This window comes from Adiantum capillus-veneris, chromosome 12 (assembly GCF_014529385.1).
Source record: "Adiantum capillus-veneris isolate H3 chromosome 12, ASM1452938v2, whole genome shotgun sequence".
NCBI lineage: Eukaryota > Viridiplantae > Streptophyta > Polypodiopsida > Polypodiales > Pteridaceae > Adiantum > Adiantum capillus-veneris.
Genome location: NC_140942.1, coordinates 69,416,382 through 69,422,381, shown reverse-complemented (window position 1 = coordinate 69,422,381; position 6,000 = coordinate 69,416,382).

Genomic DNA, 6,000 nt, shown 5'->3' with positions numbered 1-6,000 from the left:
AGGCATGGACAGGTAAACTGATGAATTATGCATTTCTCAAAGTGTTTGGGCGTGAGGCTTTATGCACATAGATAGAAGCCTAAGATCAAAGCTAGATGCAAACTCCAAAAAGTGTTTCTTCATTGGCTATGGAGAAGGTGACTTTGGGTATCGCCTATGGAATTCTGAAGATGGTAAAATCTTTGGGAGTAGTGATGTAATTTTTAACGAACAAAATATGTACAAAGATTACTTGGAAAGATAGCAAACAAAAGAAACAGGTGATGAGTACATGGAGCTTGAGGACGGTGAAGACTCAAGGACTACAAATGGCAACAACGTGCAACAACGTCAACCAAATGAGGAGCCTCAACCTATTCCCCGAAGATCCACAAGAGCAAGTAGACCTCCAAAAAGGTTTGTTCCTTCCTTCAATCATCTCTTAATCTCAAATTCTGGAGATCCAAAATCATACGAAGAAGATATGCATCACGAATCCAAAGAAGACTGGATGAAGAGCATGCAAGTGGAGATGGACTCACTACATCATCATAACCAAACATGGGAGTTGGTTGAGTTGCCTAAAGGTAAGCGGGCACTTCAAAACAAATGGGTGTACAAGCTAAAGGGAGAAGAAGGTGGGAAGAAAAGGTACAAGTCTTGGCTTGTGGTAAAAGGGTTTTTTCAAAAGAAAGGTATTGACTTCAATGAAATATTTCTCCTGTTGTAAAAATGAACTCAATTAGGCTTGTCTTAAGCCTTGTGGTTGCTCATGATCTAAATCTTGAGCAAATGGATGTAATTATGGCATTCCCTCACGGTGACTTAGAGGAGGAAATTTACATGCTTCAACCAAAGGGGTATGAAGTAAAAGGTAAGGAGAAAATAGTTTGCAGATTAAAGAAGAGCTTGTATGGTTTAAAGCAAGCACCAAGACAATGGTACTTGAAGTTCAATCGATGGATGTTAGATCATGGATTCAGAAGATGCAACTCAGATCATTGCGTCTACACAAAGAATTTGGGAGATGGGAAGTTCACCATCCTAATGTCGTATGGTGATGACATGTTGATTGCAAGTGCTAACATGAAGGACATCAAAGACCTAAAAGAAGAAATGTCTAAATCTTTTTCAATGAAAGAATTAGGTGCTGCAAAGAGAATACTTGGTATGAAGATATCAAGGGACAGGACAAAGAAGACAATAAAGCTATCTCAAGAGGATTACATCAAGAAGTACTAGAAAGGTTTGCAATGCAAAATGCAAAATGCAAAAATGGTTTCTACACCTTTGGCTAGTCATTTTAAACTAACCAAGGATATGTGTCCAAAGACACAAGAGGAGATAGCCTATATGTCTAAACTTCCATATGCTGCAGCGGTAGGTTCTCTTATGTATGCTATGGTCTGGACAAGGCCAGACATTCCACATGCAGTGGGAGTTATAAGTAGGTTCATGGACAACCCAGGTAAAGAGCACTGGCAAGCTGTGAAGTGGATACTTAGGTATCTAAAAGGGACAATACTAAATGCTTTGTATTTTGGAGGAGCTGATATTTTTCTAGAAGGGTATGTTGATGCAGATATGGCAGGTGCCCAAGATCCTCAAAGGAGCAATACTAGCTATGTCTTCACGGTTGGAGTCACGACAGAAAGCTGGGCTTCGAAGCTACAGAAAGTGGTCTCACTTTCTACCATGGAAGCAGAATATGTAGCAATGACGGAGGCAAGCAAATAAATTATGTGGCTTCACAGATTCTTAGAAGAGCTTGGATTCAAACAAGACAATTGTGTCTTGTACAATGATAGCCAAAGTGCTATCCATCTTGCAAAGACTCAGCCTTTCATTCAAGGACAAAGCACATTGAGGTGAGATATCACTTCATACGCACTCTTTTGGAAGAGGGACAGCTAAAGCTAGGAAAGGTGCATACAAGTGAAAATCCTGCAGACATGTTTACAAACATGACTTCCTCTTCTGTCTGCGTGTGTGTGTGTGTGTGTGTGTGTGTGTGTGTGTGTGTGTGTGTGTGTGTGTGTGAGAGAGAGAGAGAGAGAGAGAGAGAGAGAGATGTCTGTGATATTTTTTTTGTCTACGTGCATGTATATGAGGTATGTATCTATATATATATAAATATAAATATATATATATATATATATATATCTGTGATAGTTTTGTTGTCTACGTGCATGTATATGAGAGAGAGAGAGAGAGAGATGTCTCAGTTTGGTAAAGCCGAAATCCCAACGCACGGAGCTCGAAGCTTCCAGATAGTCCCCTGCAGCTCCACTTTGGATAAGGCTATGAGAGAGCTATGAGAGGGCCCTCAAAGCTCAAAGGTCGAGCCCCTACCTTTTCGTTGGTGGGGGTTGTCTCAACCACGCTCCCCTGATAACTGGTTTCAAGCGACCGGGTGGATTTTTATCGCCCTTTAAGGGAGGTATATGAATAAAGGACATCCTTTTGCCAGAGTAACTCCTCGTAAAGATAAAAACCGGAAAAACTAACAAAATTTGCAAAAGTAAATTAAGGATTTTTAATTCCATTTTATTGTATTTTTTACCTCTTTTTCTTCCTTTTTTTCCTTGTTTTCAACCGGTTTGCTTGACTTGTCAATCGGCTTTATGCTAAATTGAGACAACCCCTACCTTTTCGTTGGTGGGGGTTGTCTCAACCACGCTCCCCTGATAACTGGTTTCAAGCGACCGGGTGGATTTTTATCGCCCTTTAAGGGAGGTATATGAATAAAGGACATCCTTTTGCCAGAGTAACTCCTCGTAAAGATAAAAACCGGAAAAACTAACAAAATTTGCAAAAGTAAATTAAGGATTTTTAATTCCATTTTATTGTATTTTTTACCTCTTTTTCTTCCTTTTTTTCCTTGTTTTCAACCGGTTTGCTTGACTTGTCAATCGGCTTTATGCTAAATTGAGGCAAACCTTTCCCAAATATTGCATCCAAACCTAATGACAACAAGAATCAAGTTTACATTGGTCGTGTGACTTCCTTGTCCCTATAAATTGAGAGAGAGAGAGAGAGAGAGAGAGAGAGAGAGAGAGAGAAGGATCAAGTTTACATTGTTCGTGTGTCTTTCTTGGTTGACCGGCCGAATTCGCCAATCGTTTCTCTACCTCTTCTATAGACTGTGCATTTGCTTTGTTTTCTAACATCGTCTACTTTTGTAAGTTCTTGTTGTTTGTTCTTCAGTTGTCCAGGTATGAGCTCATCTCCCATTCCCCCCCCCCCCCCCCCCCCCCCCCCCCCCCCCCACGACACACTCACAAAGATAGAGATAGATAGATCTTATTATCGTCCTCGGAGGTCAAATATGACCTATGTACTATGCATGGGGCTGATAAGTGATTCTTGATGCTCTAGGATTATGGTTATGAGAATCGCGAGTCCACATTGTGGTTGGGAGAGGAAAGTGTGTAGGTTCAAGTCGTAGCTGAAAATGTGAAGGAAGAAAGTTCGGATGTGAGCAAAAGATGAGCACTCTAGTAGTGTGTGGTACTCAAACTCTTGAACTTGCAATGAGCATAATTTGCAGAGTCGATTTTATTGTTCTCCATTGTCCCAATGCCTTGTCTCGCATTGAAGGGAGTGGGAGCTATAAGCCAAATGGTTGCGATAGTGCATAGCGCCAACAAGGGGATAGGCTCAAGCATATAAGGGTGAGTATTGTTTCCTCTTTTGGCAAAGAATGTGGTTTTGTAGTGGGGGCAATATGGGTGGTGTAATCTATCTATAAAGGGTGACCCACCGGAGTCCTCCCTAGCCGTAATACATTGGCGTTGTAGAAAATTTTCATTCACTTGGGAGTCTATTGAGGCATCATGTAGCAAGTGTAATGCATCCCATCTCTTAACCACTTCTTTATGTCTTGCATCCATCAGTCGGTGTTGTTTGTGACTATGCCACTCGTATATGAGGTAGGCATGCTTGTATGAGGCCCGTTGAACCATGTATGTATCCACGTGATAGATTGGCCAAAGGCATACACTCTTTTTTGAGGTGTCATAAGTTGCCACAATGTTCCATTGAGCCTTCCCCCTGCCCCCCCTTCCCTCCTCCATTCCCCCCCTTACAAATTGCTAAGAAAACGCTAACACGTGCCTGTTGGCATTTTGCGCAATGGTCTATTTTTTCTTTTTTATCTTATGTGCCTTGGTGTGACGCGACACGGGAGAGAGAAATAGAGTGAGAAAAAAAAATTTGACAAAGTATGCAAAATAGATAGGAAAAAATAGAGATTTTGTATTGATATTTGATAATTACAGAAGGAGCTTAGCTCGTATCATAACCTTCCAACCACCCCCGAACTATCTCACTCTCAATCGCATCTCACTCTCACTCCCAATTTCAATCTCATACACTCTCACAATCTCAATCCCTCTTACACTCTTGCTCATAGTTGTGATACTCCGGTTTATGGGTGTGTCCACTAGAGTTCAAGCTTCTTTCTTTTAGGGTTTCAAGCCCCACGACCGGTACTTCATAAGTTCTTCAAGTTAGTCCGTTCACTTTCTCTTGTCCACTTGGTCATTTCTGTTCCAGTTAGTCATGCCACATCATCACTTTGTAACATAAGTGCTTTTGGATTTGATGCTTTTGGGGCTATTCTTTTGGGCATCCCTTATACGTGTATAAGTGCTCAGAGGGCCACTCTTTCGGAAAGCATCTGGACGTAGAGTCCCGGAGAGAGTTGGATACTTGGGAGTTGTACTTTGCAAAGAGCAACAATAAAGAAATATCGAAACGGGCGCCAGTCTTTGGGGCCAGTGCGCTTGGTTTGGAATTCCATTGTGCCATGTCAACTCCTCTTCTCTCTCTCTCTCTCTCTCTCTCTCTCTCTCTCTATATATATATATATATATATATATATATATATATATATATATATATATATAAAATAAGTTTAGTGATTTTATGGTTTCTCTTCATGTGTTGCTATTGATTTCTTGCTTGGAGTGTCCAAGCCTGTAACTTTGATATCATAGCTTATAAGGATTCTTCTTCTACAGAGGATCCAATCCTTTCTACAACACAGATGGGTTCTCGCAGAGAATTCAACAGAAGCGACACGCCTCCGGCTATTGGTTGCGGAGGAGATGAAGAAAAGCCGAGTCTCAACATGGAAACAGAAGAAACCAATGGAGATTTTGGCAAATTTCTCGTGGGGAATCTTGACAAAGCAAAGTACAAATGTCAATTGCAAGTTGACACATGTGTGAAATGATTGATCAAGTACTCCAAAGACCCGATATATATGGATCACTTGAACAATTACCAAATTGATGAGATTCCCTGAAGATAGTGAGAGGCCATCAATTCTCCTCTCACGACGGTAAGGAAGCTGAAAGAAAAAACGCAAAACTTTTCTCGTAGAATGAGTTTAACAAAGCTCTTGAAAAGAAGATTAACCAATTAATGAAAGGATTAAAACACTCTTGGAAATAGAGGAAATTAGCAAATTTCCCCTGTTATTTGGGCCGAAAGTCGATTTTCGAGGTGGTAAGAAAATCCAAGAAGCATATTCGTTTCATGAATGACCCAAATGTTTCTTCGTCTTTAGAGGGTTTTGATAATTTGTTGTCATCAAGTTCCATAGAGGATGAGAAAAGGCAAAAGAAGCGTAGACAAAGCTAGGAAAGCCTAGAAGGCATGGGCGACCATCTAGCAGTTCAGAGGGGGAGAGATCGTCCTCTTTTGACAGTGAGAAAAAGAACACGAAGACCATGGAGTTCAAGGATGGGGTCAAGCAGTCAGGTTTGACACATTGTTAGGCTATCAAGACAACCATCAAACCCTTGAGGCTTGAGTTCATACAACAATCTGATGTCACCTTCTCGGGAGGTCAGTTGTTGGAACGCTCCAATTGACGTCGCCTTCTTGCGAGGTCGGTTCTCGAAACGCTCCATCTTACTTGAAAGGAGGCGCACATACATGGTGGTCTACTCTGTTCTTTCACAAAGAAGCACCTAAGAGATTCAAGAAAATTTTCACTTTTGCGGTATTGAA